The sequence below is a fragment of the Ursus americanus genome, chromosome 10, assembly GCF_024610735.1.
Source record: "Ursus americanus isolate L20-20 chromosome 10, mUrsAme1.1.p, whole genome shotgun sequence".
In the NCBI taxonomy this organism is placed as follows: Eukaryota; Metazoa; Chordata; class Mammalia; order Carnivora; family Ursidae; genus Ursus; species Ursus americanus.
The window spans coordinates 63,370,680-63,395,180 of record NC_142136.1 but is presented as its reverse complement, the minus strand read 5'-3'; the positions used below and the strand labels follow the sequence as shown (position 1 = coordinate 63,395,180).

At 35.5% G+C, this 24,501-nt stretch overlaps 1 long non-coding RNA gene across 1 annotated transcript in view; it reads right to left on the bottom strand.

Moving 5' to 3' along the window:
- Positions 1-222: 222 nt before the first annotated feature.
- The window catches only part of LOC123791911 (uncharacterized), a 205,712-nt gene continuing 181,433 nt past the window's right edge, over positions 223-24,501 (bottom strand). The window contains exons 5-6 of the long non-coding RNA XR_006779555.2: positions 2,320-2,432; positions 223-392 (exon numbers count right to left, since the gene is read on the bottom strand). This is a non-coding gene — a long non-coding RNA (uncharacterized LOC123791911). The remainder of the gene's footprint in view (positions 393-2,319; positions 2,433-24,501) is intronic.

The window sequence follows — 24,501 nt, the reverse complement described above, 5'->3', positions numbered from 1 at the left end:
TAGCTTTCCTGAGGTACACACGATGCCTCAGTCCAACCCTGAATGTATGCAATATGGCTCATTGAAAAATAAATATTAAAGGAATAAACTCTAAAGAAAATAACTTGCCAAACGAAACAACAGTTCTGAACAAATTTTATATTAAATCAACATGACCTTCAGCTTACTAAATCTCTAGCAGTTCATGCCATTTCATCTACTGGAAATGACTAAACCCTAACAAAACAGTTCCTGTTCCACATTATAGATTCATCATTTTTCAATTCAATTCTTACCTGTTTATGACAATGGATCTTTATAGACCGAAGATCCCAAGCCCAGGCAATCCAGGAAGATAGCTTTTTGTTGTTGTAGATCTCTTCAAGCGCTATCTAAGCTAACTCTCATGAGACCTGCACAGAAGAGGACACAAATAAGACCATATTATTTCATTCCTCAATATGTGCCTATGCCATCCTGGAGATGATTCATGGGTACCCAGGTTTGTTTTAAAAGCCTAGGGAAGCAGAGGGTAAGGTGGAAGGACACTTCCAATACTGCCTATGTGAATTTGGACCAATTACAACTGTTCAGTTTTCTCACCTGTCAAACCTGGATAACAATTTTAATTTACATACTAAATTTGGCATGAGGTTTAACTAAAATAAAGTATATGAAATGTTTTTGAAACTGTTAAACTCATGAGTGTTAGTTACTCCTAGAGAGAGAATAGCTCTCTGCCCCTTTTCTCCGTCTCACCCTCCAACACCCACACCCACGCACACACACAAACTAGCTCCAAACTTTCTCTCAAGGCTATGAATCTTTCACCAGCACCCACATGACTTGGTCTTCTGCCACCTTTAGAGCAGTTGGAATCCAAGATGGATGCGTAAGAAGGAGCTGAGTTCACCCTCAGTTATCCTGGTCAAGATTTCTGGTATAAAAAGAAACCTAGCTCTTGGGTGTTTTATTTGGATGATTTTAAAAACGATTTATTGTGCCTGTCACCGCCCTTCCTTTTCAAGGTTATGGTCAATAATGCATCACCCCAGAGAACAAATAATAAATGGGATCCAAAGCATTTATGTTACTTATCCCATAATCTCTTATAATCTCCAAAGAACTCTACAAAAAAGCAGGAGACATGGATTAAGACCTGAGATCATATTGGAGCCTCCTACTTCCTCTTCCACTGAATGGAAGACCCCGAGGCTCATGAAGTAGGTCTAACCTGTCTAACCATTCAGGCACAATGGCTGCCAGCCTATTGCGTGAGGAACACACAGACGTATTCTGTGCTTTCCACAAAAGGTGAGACAACATAGGAGAACCCAATTTTCCCATCAGGAAGGCACATGTCTTTGTGTATTTTTCCAGAAAAGAATGGATATGGGTTATGGCTGGCTGCTCCATACCATTCTCTTCCCTGACACTTCAATGAGCAAGGACACTGGCAGGATAAATGCTGGGACCATGTTTATAATCTGTGGCCATGGGACAGAGAAGCCCAGTAGATAACCATTGCTTTATCACATATAATTAAAGGAAAAGTAAGGCTTTGAGAGTCTGTCTTTAAATCCTGCTCATTGAATATGAGTATTTGAAAACAAAATCTTTTTAGTTTTAAATCTAAATTTCAAATTTTTCCCTTTGGATGAAAGGTACTATATTAATCAGGGTTCTCCAAGAAAAACAGAACCAACTGGAGATTTTGGCAATTTCTGGCAATTCCCAAGACTGGCTGGGTGAGTTGGCAAGCTAGAGACCCAAGAGAGTCAATGATTTAGTTCCAATCTGAATCTAAAGGCATGAGAACCAGGAGAGCCAGTGGTGTAGTTCTAGTCCAAAGGCTAGAAGGCTTGAAACCCAGGAAGAGCTGATATCTCAGTTCAAAGACTCTCAGGTATGAAGAATTCTCTTTACTCCAGGGAGGTCAGCCTAATATTCTATTTGGACCATCAACTGATTGGATGATACCCACCCACAGTAAGAAGAGCAACTATTTTGCTCAGTTTACCAATTCAGATGTTAATCTCACCCAGAAACTCCTCACAGACACATCCAGAATAATGTTTGGTGAACTGTCTGGACACCTGATGGCCCACTCAACCTAACAAATAAAATTAACTATCATAGATAATAATTAATATTTACAACTTAAATTTCTTATCTAAGAGCCTTAAGTACTAACCCTACAAGTTTCTTACTATTCATACTTTCTTATTACAAAATTGAGGAGAAACTACTTGACTGTCTACTTTATAAATTGTTAAATGATCAAAGTAACTTTCTCTTATTTTAATTACAGAAGAAGTTTTTACATTTGCACTTTCTTACTTTTCCACTCTGCTGACTCTCCTTCCTTCAGAGAACACCTCTCACAGGAACTGACGACTGAGTATTCGAGCTTTTTTTATACTTTCTGCTCCGGGTAGTATTTCAATGAAGACCTGCAAGTACATCACGTTATTGCTCAAAAGCCTCATCAAAATTCTGGATACAATAAACTCTTTTCAATGGGCTCTCAAGAGGTGATAATTAGCTTTCATTAAACATAATAAATATTAATGCAAGCCAGAAACAAAGCACAGACAGGCTTGTACTATACACATTAATAATGCAAAGGTTCAGTCTTTGGACTACATGAGGAGCTCCCTGGGAATAATAGGTGGTCTAAGACAACACTGAAGATCACTGATTTACACAAAGAAAGTTTCCTTTTCATGTGACAGCACTGAAGACTGACTTTTCTTCAGGTTTGAATTCAAAAGTAATTAAGGCATGTACATGTATTTTTTTTTTAAGTTCTTCTTTAGCTCTGGGTCTATAGCACTGTTTTTTTCTCAAAAAAAGAAAAAAAAGTCTATATCATGACATCAGGGACTTGCATCAAATAATATCAATATCTACTTAAATAGCAATGTATATTATATTACATCTAATTGATGTAATATATTTAGAATGCTGTTCAAGTAGAAAGGAAAAAATAATAAAGTCGAAATTGTTATTATTATTTCTAACATGGGCTATTATTTCAGGATAAATCATTTGAGTAATTATTTTAATGCCTCAAATATAAAAAGTGACCAAGCCAGCAGTTAAAAATACTCCTATGAGATACATGGGAATTTATGAATACTGGTTGAATTCTTGATGATCATGTTTTATTTTGGTGCAATTATAATATTAGGCTATGTTTTAATGTCTGAGAATAAAGTTTTACAGATTTATTTGATAAAGACAGAGAGAGAGAGAGCAAGCATGAGCGGGACAGGCAGAGGGAAAGAGAATTTCGATCAGACTCCCCACCGAGTGGGGAGCCCCACATGGAGCTTGATCTCATGAGCCTGAGATCATGACCTGAGCTGAAACCAAGAGTTGGATGCTCAACCGACTGTGCCACCCCTGAAAAATTCTTAAGATAAAGAATGACACAATAAAAAGAAAAGAAAGAATGCATTGAGATGAGGAGGGATGGATATCAGCATTGAGGACACCAAACTCATGTTAAAGCTTAATTAAAAAAAAAAAATCTAACCCACAATTAGTTATCATTGTACCAGGATGGCTGAAATTAAAATGACTGACCATCTAAATGTTGACCAAGATGTGGAAGAACTGGAACTCTCCTGAAAGTGCACTGTTTAAGGAAAAGATGAACCCAAGCACCTGGTTCTCTCCAGAATGGAAAGTCAGAGTGGAGGCTGGTCAACATCAGTTTGCCTTGAGTTATACTGTCAGTAACTAATTGGAAAATCCCTCACACCCCATCTAGCTGAGGAGAGATCACTTAAACTTTTGGGTTGTGAGCATGATTACTCAACAGAGGAGCATTAACATTCCTAATAATCTGCTCTGTTTACTTAAGTGCTGTAATCTACAAGTGGATTCCACAACAAGAGTTTATGTTGAAACGTTTTTAAAAATCCAGTGGGAACTTTCAACAAATTGTGCTACACATCTGTTTGAGAAAAAGTGAAACTAGATGCTTACTTCAAACAATACATGTAAAAGAATTCAAAACGCATTGTACACCTATATGTGATAGGTAATATGACCTAACTTGCAGAAGAAAACATTGAAGAATACAATAATGACTTTGAGGTAGGCAAATATTTTTTAAACAGGATATAAAAAGCACAAATCAAAGAATAAAACAGATAAATTGTACTTCACCAGAATGAAAAATTACTTCATCAAACACCACCATCAAGAAAGTAAAGGGATAAGTTAGAGGCTGGAAGAAGATAGTCTCAATAATATGTCTAAACTGAGGGCTTCAGAGGGGAGGTGGGTGGGGGATGGGATAGGCCGGTGATGGGTATTAAGGAGGGCACGTATTGCATGGTGCACTGGGTGTTATACGCAAATAATGAATCATGGAACATTACATCAAAAGCTAAGGATGTACTGTATGGTGACTAACATAAGAAAAAATTTTATAAAAAAATAAAAAATAAAAAAAAAATAGAGGATTCATATCCAAAATATATTTTATTATTTTTTTTAATTTTTAAAGATTTTATTTATTTAGTCGACAGAGATAGAGACAGCTAGCGAGAGAGGGAACACAAGCAGGGGGAGTGGGAGAGGAAGAAGCAGGCTCATAGCAGAGGAGCCTGATGTGGGGCTCGATCCCAGGACTCTGGGATCACGCCCTGAGCCGAAGGCAGATGCTTAACCGCTGTGCCACTCAGGTGCCCCCCAAAATATATTTTAAAATAATACCACACATCTGTAAGTAAGGGAAAGGGCAAAATACCTAACTAAAAATGGGTTAAATAAATGTAAATCACAATTAGTTACCACTCTATAGTAGAATGGCTAAAATTAAGATGACTGACTACACCAAATGTTGGAAAGGATGTAAGGAATTAGAACTCTCATATACTGCCCATTGGACTGTAAAATGTTACAACCACTTTGGAAAACAGCTTGGAGTTTCTTGCAAAATTAAATACAAAAAAGTAAAATAAAATAAAATAAAATAAAATAAAATAAAATAAAATAAACACTACCACATGACATGGTGCCAGCAATTCTAGTCAAGTATTCAGCTAAGAGTAATAAAAACATATGTGTATACAAAGGTATACCTATACAAATGTTCATAATAGCTCTATTCAGTTGTTATTTACAATAGCAAAAAATTGGAAATAACCTGAATGTTCATCAACAGATGAATTAATAACCAAATTATGGAACATTCATACAAAAGACTACCGTTCAACAACAAAAAGGAATGAACTATACAGACACACCTCAAAAATATGGCCAGTGAAAGAAGCCAGACACAAGAGTATATATTGTATAATTCTGGTTATATAAAATTCTACAGCAAGTAAAGGTAATCTATACTGACAGCAGATCAGCATTTGGCTAGAACTGTGGATGTGGACATAGATTACAAAGAGGCACAAGGGAACTTTTAGGGTTGATGGAAATGTACTATATCTTGATTGTGGTGGCAGTTACATAAGTGCATATATTTGTCAAAACTCATCAAACTGTATACTTAAAATGAGTAGGTTTTATTGTTTGTAAATTACATCTCATTAAGGTTGATTTGTTTTTTATAAATTTGTCTTTTGTAAATTGGCTAATGACTTGAACAGGCACTTAACAAAAGAAGATATTCAAATGGCTAATAAGCATATGAAAATATGCTCAATATCATTACTCATCAAGGAAATGCAAGTTAAAGCCGCAATGACATGCTACTATACACCCACTAAAATGGCCAAAGTTTAAGCTTTTGACAAATTTTGGCAAAGATGTGAAGTAACTGGGATGTACATACATTGCTAGTGGGAGTATAAAATGGCACAACCACTTTGAAAAACTGTTTGGATATTTCCACTAACACTAAACACTACCTGCCTTATGAACCAGCAATTAAACCAGTAGTTACATGTACAAGAGAAATGAGTGCCATTGTCCACCACAAGACAGACACAAGAATGTTCACAGTAGCTTTATTCATAATAACCAAAACCTGGAAACAACCCAAACGCAAATCAACAGAATGAATAAATAACTTGTGGTATATTCTTATAATGAAATACTATACAAATAATACAAATGAGTGAAGTACTGGTTAATCACATGGATGAATCTCACAGGTATTATGTTGAGTAACAGAACCTGACACCAAAAGCTCTGTATGGTTCCACTTGTTCCACTTGTTAAAATTCTTCTCCAGGATGAGAAGTGAGAAACTAATCAATAATGATAGAAATCAGAATAGGGGTTACTTCTGGAGTGGTTTAGTCTGGGAAAAGACACATAAAAAAACCTTGTAGGGTACTGAAAAAGTCCTCTACCTTGCTCTAGGTAGAGTTATAGGACTGTATGCATATTTAAAAATATCATCAAAGTAAAAAAAATCATCGAACTGTTCATTTAACATTAGTGCATTTTACACACTTTACCATATGCATATATATACATCAATTTAAAAAACCCATTGGGACTTCCTAATACTTGGGTGTCTTCTGAAATAAGAGTAAAGATACCACTGGTGATAGCAAGGAAGGTCAAACACTTCATTTGTTAATATGAGACTCCTTTTTACTAAAAGTGACATACAGTGCACAATAATATACAATAAAAATTTAGTTTTTTTTAATGAAACAAGGTTTTATCTCAAATTCAGGTAGAAAGATTCTGAAGTAAAATTTGGACTCCAAAAGTCCCTTGCAGTGATTAAAATTGTTAAATATTTTCTTATTACAACCACCTTGTTGACACTCATGCTCCTGCAACACTCTTGCTTTATTTTTTTTTTTTTCCTTGAGAGGTTTAAAATGTTTTCTTCAAGGTGACAGGCACCTTGCCCTGAAATAACTGGCTTCTCCAGGGAGGTGAAAGATCATTTTGTAAGCAAAGGCTGACAGATGTGAATAGCAATATTAACCTACAAAAAGATCATGGATATTTGGGAATTCAATCTCCAGTCTTGTTAAAATCTGACAGAGCCTGGGGAAAGAATGCATATTGGACGAGAACAGATTTCTGCATCAGGAAAACCAAAGAAAGAGCTCATGAATATTGATTCTGGGCCTGCCTTCTCTCTACGGAAAGAAATGCAGACACGGTGCAATCCGTATTGCAGTGCCTAGATCCAGTTCAACAGCACCCTGATGCTAGGTTATAAACAACTCATCAAAATGCAATCTAGACGTATTTCTTCACTTTCATACCATGTTTTTGAGGATAGACTCCATTTCACAAAATTGTTGATGGGCCCTATTCTGGGAACTTTAAGTTAGAGCCCAAGCAAATTAGAGTCCGCTGCATATGAAATGCTCGAAAAATGCTTACTACAAAAACATCAACAGGGCAGAATCTCCGATCCAATCTATTTTGCAGGTGGAAGATGGTGGATGGAAAAGATTCAGGAAGAGATATATGCAAAGGGGGCAGAGCAAAGAGTTGTTGGCTGGTTATGAAACACAGTTTTATGGGCCTTTTAACTTTTCTATCATGTATCAGAGTTCTTTTATGGAAGATGTAATCTGTCCCTAAAGAAAATGGCAGATCTCATAAATTAGGATTTTTTTTTCTTGTTCTTCCCAGGAAATGTACATCTAATTGGTATTATATCCAGTTACCAAGGACTGAGTTCAACATTTCTCTTTAAAGATTCCTGCTGGACAGAAGCCAGGACTCAAATAGCCCACATGGTGAGTGTTTGAAGGCATACTGTTGGTGATGAGTTATTAGCCTTATTATGTTGAAAAAAATTCAATTAGTTCATATCAAAAAGGAAGAAACCCTAGATGGAGATTTTTACCATTATAAAAGAAAATAGTCAAATGGTTTCTCTGACTTCTTTGCTCAAAAACTGCCTTTTTGTTATTCCCTGTATTTAAGTAACCACAGTGTTTCAGAAGGTAAAGGGACAGTGAACAAATCTTGTCTTATTTTGTACATAATTGCCTCTCAAGTATTTGAAGGCAGCTAACATGTCTCCTCTTAAAACCTGTACAGGTCAAAGATCCCCAGTTCTTTGAATTGTCTCCTGAAGAACATGCCCGTTCTTGGCCATCTTATCCTGGAGGCTTTCAGTTTGTCAGTATCCAGCTTAAATCGGGGTGTCCAAAATTGAAAGCAATATTCCACCTTTAACCAGACCAGTGAGAAACCCAGTGGGATTATATTGTCTGTGATTTGGACACACCACCAGCCTATTAATGCAATTGGGATTTTTTTTTTTTTTAAATTTCAGCGGCTACATCTACTTGTTGGCTTATGCTATGGACGAGCAAAATCCTCCTATCTTTTTTTCACATAAACTGCTGCCAAACCACATCTCCCTATTTTGTACTTAGGCAGTTGAGTTTTAAAAGGTAAATACAGATGATAACATTTGGGTTTTGCCTATCACTTCAATCTGTCAAGACTATTCTGAATCTTTATTTTATCATCAATCATATTCACTCCTCTTTCCAGCTTTCTGTCATCTTCTAACTTGATAAGCATGTCTTCTATGATTTCAACAAGTCACTGATAAAAAGTCTCTAACAGTACAGAGCTCTGTAGTTTTGCTCTAGAGATTTGTCTCCAAATTAAAGAGTTTTTCCACCAAATATTTCTGAGCACCTACTATGTACCAGAAATCATGTCAAAAAAATTCTAAAAAATATATAAAAGAAGTTTTCTGAAAAAAAAAAAACCATGATCTGTGAGTTTAGAGAATTTTTTTTCACTTAATAGATTGTAGAGTGCTATCAATATTTTTAGGGTGAAGATTTTTAAGCAACAATTATTCTAGGAAATTCTTATGTTTTTCCATTACATCTCACACAAGAATACCTGAGAGACATGGTCAAGCACCTAACTAAACTAGATACATTAGCTCTCTACACTTAGAGTATTACCAAAAGATGAAGGAAAATTATTTTGGCCAACATTATCTTAGTAAAACTAAATGGACCCTTACTGATCCCCACATTTTTTGTAAAATGGGCAGCAAGTATAGTCCAGGTTTAGAAATTCTAGTTCCAGCATCTACCAGCTGTGTGACCTTGAACAAGGACTGATTTCTCAGACATTAAGTTTCTTCATCTGCATTGTGATAAGAGCAATGAATACAACACACAATTTTGGGGGGATCAGATTACAAAAATATGTCAATTATCATTAAAAATTAGCTTTCTTGGAGGGCCTGGGTGGCTCAGCTGGTTAAGCAACCGACTCTTGATTTCAGCTCAGGTCATGATCTCAGGGTTGTGAGGTAGAGCCCAGCAGCAAGCTCCACGATTAGCGGGGAGTCTGCTGGAGATTCTCTCTCTCCTTCACCCCCTCCCCCCTACTCAATCTCTCTCTGCCTCAAATAAATAAATTAATTAATCTTTTTTAAAATATTAGTTTTCTTTCTCCTAAAAGTCCATTCACCATTTGATAGTCTTTTTAAGAATTTTTCCAGACCTCAAACTTGTTAGTTTATATTCTAAGTTCAACCACTTCTGAATTCATCCATCTTCTGCAAAGTAGAAAACATTTATCCAACTTCAGTGTTTTGGCCTTTCCCCATTCTCCATGATTTTGCTATAAGATCTTGGATGGCTGCGATCACATCTGTAGTTCCTTCTGGGGTCTGGGATGTTCTTGCCTGGCTCTAGAAATGAGAATGCTTCTTCTAAGTAACCTTTCTACAACTCCTCAGTTATGTTGGGTGACAGTTTCTTTGTTGCATGTTTTTCCTCACTTTTCTATTTGAAATCCTCTCTCTTCTCTGAAAACCATGAAAGTAAAAACAGGAACTAAGTGGTTCAACCTTCTTTCTGAGATCGACTAACTCTGAATGGCTATGTTAACGTTAAAAGCTTATGGATCTGTTAGCCTCTCTAACTTTAAAAGCTTATGGATCTGTTAGCCTTGTTAACTCCAAAAGCAAATGGATCTATACTTATGGATTTGATTTCCAGCTACTTGTGAGGGAGTAAAGTCTCACCATTGGTGCCACCCAATGCTTTTCAAAAGTTTGGTTGAGAGAAATAATATTTGTAATGTTTGGCTGAAAGGTTTGTAATCCATCCATTCCTCTAATACTCTATATTTCCATCTCCCTGACCCTCTCTGAAATTTGTTTGTATATTCTTATTTAACAATGTTCAGGTTAATAATACTTATATTCTATTCAGAAAATATAATTTCCATAGTGATCAGTAATCATTCAACAACTAAACAAATTCATTGCTCATTATGAACCCCCTCCTCCTATCCCTCTATTCCTGAGTTCTTCATTTTGAGTCTTCTCATTGTCTGGATTTCTTGTCTAGTTATTTTTCTGAGAAAATCCTCTATGTAATAAACTCTGCACTTCTTCTTTCCTGAGAAGTGCCTGTCTGTTTCCTTTATACTTGAAGGACATCTTCACTTCATATGATATTCTTTGGTCACACCACTTCTCACATGTCTTACTATAAACTGTTCCACTGTCTTCACTACAGAAAAGTCTAAGGCCAGCTTGATTTATTTCTTCCTATAGAATAATTTCTTTCTTTTCCTCTTTCCTTCTTTCTTTCTTTTCTTCCTCCCTCCCTCCCTCCCTTCCTTTTTCCTTCCTCCCTTCCTTCTCTCTCCCTCCCTCCCTTCCTTTCTTTCTCTCTTTCACTCTTCTCTCTCTCTCTCTCCCTTAATAGATGTGTTAAGAATTCTTTCTTTTAGGGCACCTGGGTGGCTCAGTCGTTAAGCGTCTGCCTTCAGCTCAGAGCATGATCCTGGATCCCTGGGATCGAGCCCCACCACAGGCTCCCTCCACTGGGAACCTGCTTCTTCCTCTCCCACTCCCCCTACTTGTGTTCCCTCTCTTGCTGGCTGTCTTTCTCTCTGTCAAATAAACAAATAAAATCTTAAAAAAAAAAAGAATTCTTTCTTTATTCTTGAAGTTTAGTAGTTTAGCTATGATATGTATCACTGCTGAACATACTGTATCAAAGTTTCTAGAATCTAGTAATATTCTGATCTATAAATTTTTTGTTTGGGGAAATTATCTTGTATTTTATCTTTGAATACATCATTTGTTACATTTTCTTGGTTTCTTTACTTCAAAGTTATCAATTATCTTTATTATGACCCTCTTGTCTGTCAGCTTCTTACTTGGTTTACTCTGCATATTTTTCATCTTAATTTACTGTGATATCTCAAGCCTCTCTTCTAATTGTCAGAATTAAATTTTAATGGAGTCTATTCTCTCTCTCGGTGTTTTAATTTCATTTATTAGTCATTTTAATACTCTATTGCCTTAGTTTTACAGTATTTTCTTAATCTCAGTTGTTTCAACATCCTTGCCTTTCAGCTTATTAATGTTTATTAAGTTTTTCTACAGTAGCAATTATGTTACATTTCCTCCTGTACCTTGACTTGTGTTTTCTTCTAGGTCTAGTGCTATCTTTTGGGTGTATATATAGCCATTGATGTTGCAGTTTTGCATACTTGTTTTACTGTTCCTTTTCATCCAGTTCATTTTAGAGTGATTCTGTCTAGGCATTCTATTGCTCTGGTCTCTCTTCCTACTCAATCCAACTAGAATGTTTTCTACTTTTTCTACCCCCAACCTTGTTAAGGACTTAACGAATCATATTCTAACTACTTTTCTATAGCCCAAGGAAATGATGGGAAGAAGAGAAACTGCACTTAACTGTCTGTTCCCCACCCCCCTTTTATTCCTGCCAGAAGTGAAAATCTCCTCTCAAAACATTCCACCACACCAAATATCTAATAAGTTTCTTCTGGGAGATAATCCTCTTGTACTGGTCTTTTTGTTCTGGCCATATTTCTCCCTAATCCACTGCACATTTTCACCCCAAGATCTCCTTTCATCTCTCTTCTGTCTTGGATTTCTTGATTCATGGACCACAAAGATTTCACTTTCATGTTTTATCTTCCTACTTCCATAGAGCACAGTCCCCAGCTGCACTTGTAGAAGGGAGGTAAAATGGAGATCTCTGCATGTCTGAATATACCTGCATTCTGACCTCACCTGGTTTGAATATTTCACTTAGCATAGATGTTAGTTAAAAAGGATGTTCATCAGGGCACCTGGGTGGCTCAGCTGGTTAAGCATGTGCCTTCGGCTCAGGTCATGATCCCAGGGTCCTGGGATTGAGTCCTGTGTCGTGCTCCTCGCTCTGTGGAGAATCTGCTTCTTTCTCTGCTGCTCCCCCCACTGGTTCTCCAAATCTCTCTCTCTCTCTCTCTCAAATAAATAAATAAAATCTTTAAAAAAAATTTTTTTAAAGTACGTTCATCAGAATGTTTTAAAAATTGCTTATTTTTAAAGCTTCCAGTGTAGCTATTTTCCTTTGCATATGACCTTTGGGGGAGGGGGGCAGTGTTGTTGTTTTTTTTCCTCTTTAGAAGTCTTAAAATTTCTCCTTGAGCCCAAGGATTGTATGTCCTGGTGTGGACCTTCATTCTGCCATTAATCTGGGCACTAGGTGGGCTCTGTCAGTCTGAGGAAACGTGTCTTCTGGTTCTGAAAAATGCTCTTTAATTATAATAATTAATTTCCTCCTCTTTCATTTTCTTTCCTTCTATTTCTGGTACTTTTATTCAGGTGTTGGACCTTCTAAATTGGCCTCTAATTTTATCTTTTATATTTTTCATCTTTTAACTATTTTCTATTTTCTTAGAGATTCTTCTTCCTTTATTTTCCAAACCTTCTATTTGAATTTTCATTTCTGTCATATTATTAACTTCCAAGTGTTCTTTTTTGGTCTCCAAATATTGTTTTTAAAGGAATTCTGATTCTGTTTCATGGCAGCAATATCTTATCTAGTTTTTGTTTTTATTTTTGTAAAAATTTCTTCTCCAATCTTGCCTCTATCTTCTTTAATTTCCTTTTCTAGTTTTTGTTAGTTATTTGGGGGAGGGGAGAATTTCTGTTTTTCATGTTGGAAACTTTCCTCTGCCGGTGGTCAGTGGCTCTCTCATATTCAAGAGTAGTGCAGTCAAAAGCTGATTTGAGCCTTTGAATAAATCAGCGAGTCTATAGGTGATTTGACCAGGCTGTTTTACTCTGGGACACACCACTGTCAGTATCTTTAGATCTTTACTCTCAGCAAGTCAGAACTCCTGGGGAAGAATCTTCCAATTTCTGCTTTAAAGATGTAAATGTGGCTGATGTCAGCAAAGGAGGGAAGGGATCACTCCTGTTTCAGAATGTGAATTTCTTCCTATTTCCAGTATTTTACCTTTTCCTTCCACTGGGCCTTGTGTCCCCTAGTCCAGCATCCTTCTGGTTTACCTTCTCCAGAGGATCAAACCTCCAGTCTTCTTTTGGAGTGAGGAAAGGGCCATCTCCCAGTTACTAATACAGAATGGATTATAAAGATCTATAAACTCCCTTACACTTTCAACCACTCTCACCTTTTGGGCCCCCAAGTTTCCCTCTTCTTTCAGTATCTCGTGCTACTAATTCCTGAGCCTTTCTATGACACCAAAATACTGTTGCTATGTCCTTCTCTCCTTAGTTCTTTGACCTTGTGAGGTTTCTACGTTTTTTATCCTTAAAATGTTATTTAGTGAGATTTAGAGAGGTAGTAGAGGTAAACTTGTCCCTTCATTCTGTTGTCTTATTGTTTGTTAATTTTTTAAATGATCCTTCATATAGATCTTTGTAATTTTGATGTAGAAAAACGTTTTTAATATTTTTTTCTATGAATTTATATCTTATTTAAGAAACACTATCTCGGGTTTATAAAGATTTTTGTTTGTTTCCTTTAAATAGTTTAAATATTTTCACAGGTAGATTTTCTAATCCCCTTGAATTACTATTTAAATAGGGTGTACCTAAAAATATTTTTTCCTATATGAGAATCTAGTTGTCCCATTACCATCAATTGAATGATTCCCCTTTCTGTCACTGATTTTTAACGCTACCTCTATTATATTCAAAGTTTTCCCATATATGATTGGCTCTGTTTCTGACCTTTCTGAACCCTTATTTTGATCTGTTTGTTTCTACATCACTATCACACTGTTTTACTTACTATAGTTATGCAATGAATTTGATATCTGGCAGAGCAAAGCCCCCTTCCCTGCTTATTCTTTTACTCAATTTGTCTTGGTTATTCTTAGATATTTAATATTCCATATGAACTTTAGAATCAGATGTCAAAAAAGTGCCATATGATTTTCTGGAGTGATAGTGATTTGAATTAGTAAATCAATTTGTGGAAAACTGATAGCTTTATGATATCAAGTTTCTGTATCTATAAAGAATACCTGTCCCCCATTTATTTAGGTTTCCTTATTTCCATTAATGTATTAGATCGAACCATATGAAGTTGCCATACTTGATAATCTTTCATCTACAAAAAGGGAATTTCATATAGTTCAATCTAATAGTTTAAAAATATTCCAGAAAACTCTTATACTACTTGAGATAGATCCCGTGTTACTTTTTTCCCCCTTGCTATTGGGAATAGGGTTTTTCTTACTGTGTATTCTAAGTATTTACTAGAAGAGCCACTGATTTTTTTTTAAATTGATCTTACAGCAAGCAACCTTCTGAACTATCTTGTTAGTTTTAATAACTGGCTCAGAGATGGAGAGCTTTCTTACTTTTTCTTTATTTTCTGGAAGAATTTTGTAAAAGAGGAATAATCATTGCAGGCTTAACAAAATTCACCCATAAAATCATCTGATATGAGTGTAATTTTATAGAGGAGTTTCTAAAAATCAGTTTTTTTAAATTTGAATAAATAGGTTTTCTATTTCTTGAATTTTTAATAACTCATATTTTTCTAAATGTTTTACATTTTATTAAAATTTACAAAATCATTGACATTAATTTGTTTATAATAGCCATGATTTTAAGTCTATTGTATCTGTAGTTCTGTTACTTTATTGCTCTAAATTATTTAACTTCTCTCTACTTTTCTTAATCAGTCTTGACAAAGCTTTGTTTTATAGTCTTTTCAAAGAACTGGCTTTTATTATGTTGTACTTAATTTTCTTGTTTTTTTTCTTATTAAATGTATTTGTTTTTAATTTTCTAATTCTTTTATTTTACTTTATTTAGGTTTAATTCTTAATTTCGTCTAATTCCTTCAGTTGAACATATAGATGATTTCTTTTCAAGCTTTCTCTTTTTAAAATAAATACTTGTACATATAAAAATTCTCATTTATCTGCATCCCATGAATCATTAATATGCGTTTTTGTTGTTCACCTCTAAATATTTCATATTTAATCGATGAATTGATTACTGGAGTTCTGAGCCTTCTCTTTAAAGCTGGTATCTAATTTTATTGTGTGTTTTTTTTTTAAGATTTTATTTATTCATGTGGAGGGGGGCACAAACAGGGTGGAGGAGCGGGATAGGGAGAAGCAGATTCCCTGCTGAACAGGGAGTCTGACCTGAGGCTTGATCTCAGGACCCTGAGATTATGACCTGAGCTGAAGGCAGACACTTAACCGACAGAGCCATGCAGGCACCACCAATTTTATTGTATTGTTATCCTTTGTCCCTACAAATGCAATCTGCTTTGAGTTCTACTTGGACAAGTATTAACTTCATTACACCAGTTTTGTTAGTCTTTCTCTATTATCTTTTTCATCCTTTTATTTTCAACCTTTTTTTTGGTATCATTGTTATTCATAAAGCTAGATTTTGTTCACTCATCAATTTGAGTCATTTAATTTTAACAGGTGAGTTTAACTCTTTTGTATGAGTTTTATTACTGAAATGTTTAGACTCATTTTATCATTTTACTTTCACTTTCATAGTGACCATGAGTTTTCTTTGCTTTTCCTGATTTCCTCCAGTCAGTGAATTGTTACAATCAAGTAACATATCCTTTTTCAATTATTTATAATTTTCAGACTTTCTCTCTTCAAATGCTTCCTTTTTACTATATTCATTTTTACCTTTTTCTAGGTTTCCTATTAATTATGCTAGAACTTTCAATCTATCCACCATCTTTCTTAATTAATCTTCAATATTTTCTATCACTTAACTCCTCTCTGTTGTGTTCTTTTATTCTGCATTATTAGGTTGATTTTCTCCTCAACCGTATTAAATCCACTGTTCATCATGTAGCTTCTCTTTTCAAAAATTCTACTGAAGTTTTCAAGATTTCCCATGTTGTTTTTTGTTTATATCTGCATGCTTTGCTATACAACACTTATTTTTCATTGGAAGGATGCCACTAGCTTTTTAAAAAATCTCTACACACAGTCTCAGCATACACATTTTATAATCCTTTTTAACTTTATTATTTTTGTCTCCTTGGGTATGATTTTTCCCATTTGTTACATCAGCTGACTACCTCTCTTAATGATGCATTTCCTCATGTGTTTATCACTTTTGTCTGAGATCTCTTACAGAGGAGTTTCTCTTCTCATGCAAACTCCTCATTTTATGTGGTTTTTTCAGTTGCCTCAGGAAGGCCCTCCAGGTTGAAGAAACAAATCTTTAGCTTGAGGCTTGTAGACTTTGTCTACATGAGCAAAACTAGTTTGCATGTCCTGCCCACATACCATCTTGGCTAAGATGTTCTCATGGCTGCTTTTCTTTTCTTTCAAAATCACAGGAAAGTGGCACATTGTTGCCACGTCCTGGGGTTTCAAATAAAATTAATTCAAGCCATTTCATTGTTAGTAGAGCTATCTGGCACCCAGCTTCATTCTGCTCTTTGGCCATAAAAAGGTTATGGCCATCAACCATTTTTGTGTGAGCCTATTAGCATTCGAATCCATTTTCTGCATCTATTCACTTTTCTCTGTGGGGTCCCATCTTTACCATCCGCTATGCTCTCTTTAGTGTTCCTGGAACATGGAAATTCTTCTACTATTCCTTTTAAACAGAGCTACTTATTTTATATATTTCATATTTAATTTGTATATTAACAAAATATTAAGTATATTTTAATATTTTAAAAATATATTTCATTCAAATTTCTGTTCTTTGAGATAAAAAAAAAGGATGATTTTGTAGTTGCTCATTCGGCCATATTAATTGATGTCCAAATCCACTTACCAAGTATCTTTCCTTTAAGTGTATTATAGGTACCCAATTGTTCCTGTTTAGAATGATAAGAAAAAAGAAGCCAAAAAAGCAACTTTGGAATAAGAACCAAGTTCCCACAAGACAAAAGTAAAAACAAAAACAAAAAAAGATCTGAAGAGTCATTATTATACTTCTGTTTTTTTTTAAATTTTGAAATATCATAAGAATAAGACCATATGCATCACATAAAAATAAGAATAGTGATTTTTTTCCCACTTGGACACTATTAAATATAGATTTGTATTTTTTCATGAATATTTTCCTATATCTTTCTTTATAGTATACTGTCAAAGTAATTAAAACAATGGATATAATTCTAATATTTTGAAATTATTCTTCACTTAATAATAACTGGATATAGATCTATAGTTATTTGGCTGATTAATTATTTGATTGATTTTTTGTTAAGGATATTTTCCCCTTGCTCTAAACTTCACAGACATGTACCCAGGGAAGTTTTACTTGGAACATTACAACTCCTTTCTGCAATAAAGGTTTTGTTACAGAATGTGTTTAGTGTACACACATACAATTGTCCTGTGAACTTTTTTAGAACTTTACTGTGGATGATAGTGCATAAGGTAACTCTGATCTTAATGAAGAATAGAATGAAAATTCTCAATTTTCTTTCTTCATGACTTGCTCACCTAAAAAGTAAAATAAGATCTCCTCGTTCCCCTAAAATCTAGATATTATGGTTTAGATACATTTATAATTTAGTTTCATAGTTTAAATTTTAAGCAAATAGCAGAATAAAAATCTTATGACTCAATGAAGGGCGTACAGAGTAATCCTTATTTGTTTTACTGAATATAACCGATTTCCATTTATGAGTTCCCAGATACAAAATGAGACTCCAAAAATGGTTTGAGGCCTTTCATTTATTATCTTTTTAGTCTGTAAACTCTGAAGTAATAACCCGTCTTTCATTTCTGATATCAATGATTAGTGTTCTCTCTCTTTTCTCTTGATTGGTCCAGCTAAGTGTTTGTTGAAATTAATCTTTTCAAAGAACTATTATCTGACTTTGTTAATTTTCTCTGTTGCTTATTTCTACTTTTTTTAAAGTTTTGTCCTTTCTTTATTATTTTTTCCCTTTGGTTTACTTTTGGTTTAATTTATTCTTCTCTAACTTCTTAAGGTAGAACCTAGGTGACTGATTTTATATTTTTCTTTTTTAAAAAATACAGGCACTTAAAACTACTTTTCCTTCTCATTTTTTTAAAAGATTTTATTTATTTATTTGATAGAGAGAGAGGCAGTGAGAGAGGGAACATAAGCAGGGGGAGTGGGAGAGAGAGAAGCAGGATTCCCACTGAGCAGGGAGCCTGATGCAGGGCTCAATCCTAGAACGCTGGGATCATGACCTGAGCTGAAGGCAGACACTTAATGACTGAGCCATCCAGGTCCCCCTCTACTCATTTCTTAAGCTGCATTTCACATACCTTGATAGGTCACATTATCATTCAATTCAAAATATTTTCTAATTTCTCTTATATTTCTCCTTTGATCTATGAATAATTTAGAAGGGCTCTTTTTAATTTCCAAATATTTATAATTTCCTCTGAAATAAGATTATTACTCTTGATTTATTTCCAATTCGTTTCAGACAATATACTTTGTATGATTTTAATTTTTCTGAACTTACTGAAATTTGTTTTATGGTCCAACATATAGTTGGTATTGAAGAACGTACTTTGAAAAGAAGTTTATTTTGCAATTGTATAAATGGTTGTCCTATAAATTTCAATTAAAGGATGGGAATTGATAGCATTGCTAAAATCTTCTATGTCTACTGGTATTCTTAATGTCCAGATGCTGTATTAATTGCTAAGAAAGGAGTCTTAAATATAATATTATGTGGAATTGTCTATATTCCCTTTTATTCTGTCCATTTTTGCTTTAAGTATTGTGAAGTTCTTTATTAGGCCCAGGCACATTATAATGTCTACTGATGATTTATCCCTTTTCTTAAAATGAAATATTCCTCTTTATCTCTGCTAATATTCTTTGTTTAGAAGTTTATTGTATCTGATATGAACACAGCCACTCCAGCTTTCTTATCCTTACTTTGTGCAGAATATATTTCTTTCCATCCAACTATTTTCAACCTAGCTGTGTTTTTCTATTTAAAGTACTTCTCTTATGAGCAGCACATATTAGAATCTTGCTTCTGTCCATTCTAATCATCTCTGTATTTTAATTATAGTGTTTTAGATCACTAACACTTAAGGTAATTATTGATATGGCTTGGATTTAGGTCTATTGCATTATTATTTGTTTTCTGTTTGTCCCTTCTCTCTTTCTTCCCTTTCTTTTGAATTATTTGAATATTTTTTAAATATTTCTGCTATGAACTAAATATGTTCTCCTCTAATTCTTATGTTGAAGCCTTGATCCTCAATGCGATAGTGTTTAGAGACAAGGCCTTTGGGAGGTAATTAGGTCATGAGCGTAGAGCCCTTATGATGGGATAAGTGCCCTTATAGGAGGCACTAGAGAGATGACCTCTGTCTTGGCTGAGGCAACTGTTTATAAACCAGGAAGAGTGCTCTCACAAGACACTGAATCCGCTGACACCTTGATCTTGGACTTCCCAGCCTTCAGGACTATAAGAAATAAATGTTTCTTGCTTAAGTCACCCCATCTATGTTATTTTTGTTTGTGACCTGAACTAAGGCAATATTATACTTTATCTATTGGGGCTGTATACTTCTTTAACTCTTTTATTATTGTTTCTTTTAGTGTTTGTCTGGGGATTTAATATACATGCTAAGCCATTCATACTAAGAACACAGTTCCACTTCCTATAGTATGCAGAAATCCTCCAACTACGTAAGGCCCTTTAACCTTCCCATCCCCAGATGTCTTTTATGAGTCCATCGTCATATGCATCATATCTACAAACACTAAAAACCCCACAAGGCAATGTTATAATTTTTTGTTTTAAACAGTCATGTATTTTTAGAGAATTCAAGAAAAAAAAGTCACTTATATTTACTCAGATATTTGTAATTTCTGATGTTCCTCATTCATTTCTAAAGATCCAGATTTACTTCTGGTACCATTTCCCTTCAGCCTAAAGAATTCCTTTAGCATTTCTTTTAGAGTAGGTTTGCTGCTCTTCATTAGAAGATTCCAATGGGTGATTCACAATGGAAAGCAAAAACTGATGTTACAGATTTTTTTTTCTTCTAAAATGTATTAAGTGTAAGTAGAATGCTAAACATGGTGCGATGGTCATATTAATGTTATGTGATTGGTTGCCTTTAGGAGATGATACATGAAGACACATGTACAATCACCTAAAAGAGGAAAATCTGAAGCTCAACCCATGCACAGGTAGCATTTTGTTGTTGCTGTTGTTGTCTAATAAGTGACTATTTAAGATTTAATTAACAATAAATAAAACTTAAAATTCAGTTTCTCTATCTCATTAGTCTCATGTCAAGTGTTCAATAGCCACATGTGGCAAGTAGCTGCCATACTGGAAAGTACAGACGTGGAACAGTTTCCTCATGGCAGAAAGTTGTATTAGACAGCATCACATAGAAGCAGCACCATCAAGGGCTACAGTTCTTTAGGAACAAAGACATGGGACACCCTATTGGATAAGGAGTACCAATTAGATGAGGTATTGGCTTTCATCCTGGAATGATTCAATGTCTACTTCGAAGTGTTGATAATAAAAGTCTGGTTCATGCTTAATAAAAGTGTCCACCAGTGTCTATTTTCACTTTCAAAATCACCCACTGGGATTTATGGATGGCAAAGACATAAATGAGTAACTTGCTCTCAGAGGCCTGATGGTTTTGTCATGAAGCTTTTCTTCTCCTTTATGCTTTGCTTTTGTGCTGTTAAGTCCTTTCCTCAAGCATCTTTTTTCCCAGTAATCCCAAAATGGATGGCTCTGGCAATTCTCCAGGCTCTAGGCTTCTTTCTTCAAGTCAAGATGGGAAAATGGCATCCATACCCCAGCATTCCAAGCAAAAGTCTTGAGACTCTAACGCGACTTACAAGTTTTCTTTTCTTTTCTTTTTTTAAAGATCTTATTTATTTGAGAGAGAGAGCACAAGCAGGGGGTGAGGGAGAAAGAGAAGCAGGCTCCCCACTGAGGAGGAGGGTGCCCAATGCCAAGCTTGATCCCAGGACCCTGGGATCATGACCTGAGCCGAAGGCAGATGCTTAACCAACTGAGCCACCCAGGTGCCCTAAGACTTACAAGTTTTCACGTTCTCATTCCAAACCCATTCCCTGTTAAAAGGACGTAATTATATGTTCTCATTCCAAACCCATTCCCTGTTAAAAGGACGTAATTCAAAGTCATCTCCAGGAGCTGAGTGTGGTATCAATCTCAGAACCATAGCATCAACACATGTCTGTGATACATTTTCTAATGCTACTCTAATGCAAAGTACATTGACTTCTAGGTGGTATTTTTGTCAGTATATTAAAATGTGAAGGTGTTAAGAAAGCTGGGGAAACAACAGGTTACAGGTTATAGTTGTGGTTACACAGGTTACACTAAAAGAGAAGGTGCTGTAAGAAGGCAGAATGGAGACAGAAACACCTCTTTTCATTCTGTAAGGTTGCATAAAAGCCAAAATTATGGGCTCTGAAAATTAACGTAAGACAAAGCTTAATATATCATATGATGCTATCAATATCCCCCGAATATGCCCCACTTTCTCAGCTAAACTGAAAATGAAGAATAAGCATATGTCCACACAAAGAGTTTTACATAAATATTTATAGCAACTTCACTTGCAATAGCCAGAAACTGCAAATGACCCAATTATATGGAATATTACTCAACAGTGCTTTTTTAGTGAACAACTTTTATTTAGTCTTTTCCAAGCATTTAGTTTAGTTTTCATTAAAAAAAAAAAAGCTTTTTATTCACCCTTATATGAAATAGAGGCTTAATATTATTTAATTAAATCATGAATAACATGACCAGTAACATCAACTTGAACAGATTTTGGAAGAAACATAACTGACTTATGTTGAGCATAGACTTCAACAAATGGAAGTGAGACTATGGAAGCAGACCAGGAAAGAGCCTCCTAGGTGTTCCACATGAGGCAGGCATCAGTCAGCAGGTTTTACAGAAGAAAGAGGCTGGCTCATCTGGCAAGTTGGTTAAATGGCAGTCAGTTGAGAGAAACTTTGCTGTATTGCTAAATTGCCCTTCAGAAAGTGGTGCAGATTTACACCTTCCCAATGAGATTAAGAAAGTCCTCATTTCTTAGAACCACCAAGTGTTTTTAAATCTTTGGTTATTTTAAAATAGTTTAAAAAATAATATCCCACTGTTTTTTCAATTTGCATTACTTAGGTTCCTAGTGGTCATTTGTAGTACTTGTCAGCCATTTCCCATATAATTGGGACATGTGGATTGTCCACAGCAAGGCATCTTGCTGTCTTCTGCACCTCCTGGTGGGGCTGTGGGCAGTGGCGGCTATACAAAATATAGGGATGGAAAGAGGCCTGGGGTCTCTCTGTGACTTGGGCATTGTAAAGCTCAGTAGTCAATCATGCAGTTTTGTATAACTTTTTTTCATTTTATAATGAAGTATTAACTCTAGTACAGCTGATAAAAAAAACTCATTATTTAAACTTGGACTCTACCAATTTTTAAGTTCTGAACTAAAAGAAAAAAAATCAGGTCCCTCACATGTTCCAGTTTTCTTATCCTGAAGTCTGTCATTATTCTATTATTATGAGTGTTTGTAGAGGAGAAGAGAAAAAAATAGATTATAGTTATCTCACATTTATTCCTTATAAACCTTAATTAGAAAGGTTTCATTGTAATGCTTTCAGCTTACCTAATCCATTTCTTCGTCATAAAGCTTTTAAATTTTGCACAGTCAGGAATGGCTTTTATCTGGTGCACAAATAAAATAAAAATAAAAATGCAGATTGAGCTATCAGCTACTTAATACCAATAATCCTAGTAGTGCAGAGCAGCAGGTGAATAATGATAGACCCCAAAACTGGCAGAAAAGGAAAAACAAGCTGTATATATTCACCAAACTTCCCAGGATTCTTGACAACAAATCAGTTCACTCTCTGAAATATTTTCTAGAGGGCTTATTTTCTTCACATCACTGAGGAATTAAAAAAATATCCTGTCCTTAAGTATACAATTTAGATTTTTATACTGGATGTAAAGACAGATACAACATCATCTAGTAGCATCTTGGAGGTACAACAACATCTTACCATACAGTATATGGATATCTGTGGGTGTTTTAAAATGTAGTGTATTAATAGAAAAATTGAGGCATGGTAAGATCAGAAGATGCTTGCCATTGAAAAGACAGTTTGTTATAGTTCTCAAGAGAAGGGGGCATGCCACACTATGGTGGGCCCTATAGGGAAGCACTGGCGTTGGTCAGGAGACAGGGAGAGGGAGGAACTGTGGGCAAGAGCCTTTACTGTGGTTTCCACGAGAAGGAACAGGTGAGGCAGGGCAAGCAGTTTAAGACTGGCCAGTTTGAATAATTTCAGCAGGTTCCGGGATGTCCCTAATTCCCTGGTACCTGGCCCTGGGGTGACAGGAGAAGGGGGGTACTGGTCCGATATGAGAGCCAAGAGAGGAGATGGTTGGGGTGTGGGTTCTGGATTGGCTGGTTTGTATTTGGCAAGCGTGCTTCAGGGCCAGTTGTTCACTGTCTCCAGGAACTGGCTCACTCTGGGAGGGGCAGGCCCTCCAGGGTCAGCAAAATCCCAGACGTCTAAACATCAGAATACAGAAAATAAAAGACATAGCTAATACAGTGTGTGTTCAATATTCATAATCCCACTCATCTGTGTATCACTTTGCAATTCAGCTATTCCAAGCACAAGCTAGATTTCTACATTTCAGTGTGTGCAGTATTTACTCAGGCCTCTGGGTCTCAGAGATACAAACAAGGAAAGCTTTCTGTTTACTTAAGCTGGATAAAAACAATAGCAGCCCTGGGGGAAAAAAAGTTAATCCTCTACATTTTCATGATACTACACTTGCTCTAGAGAGTAGAAATTGCATAAAATAGAATATCATTGACATGAAGGCTTGAGATACATCCAGAAAACCACAATTACACACAGCAGAAAAGAGATGAGAGAATTTTCACATTATCCATCATCTGCTTCCAATATCAAGAGCAGCTACATCTTCTCACCACCAAATTCAAGCATTTCAAGAAATACACAGGAATATTATTCTCAGGATTCATATGGTCCACGGTAGATCTATTAGACTACAGAGAATCTTAACATCCAAGAGATAAACCTGACAATTCCCCTTCCACCTCAGACCAAATACATGTCACTTGGGTCACAACCTATTTCCCAGAGTATTGTCTAAAACCCTTCCTTGTGGTGAAGGGAGCCAGGGTGGGGATGGGGTAGGGTGACCCAAGCAAGGACACTCACTAGTAGCCGGGCCCTCAGAATGGAATCTCAACAACATAATAAGCTCTGGTCTAATAGACAGGCTTCAGGAGTTT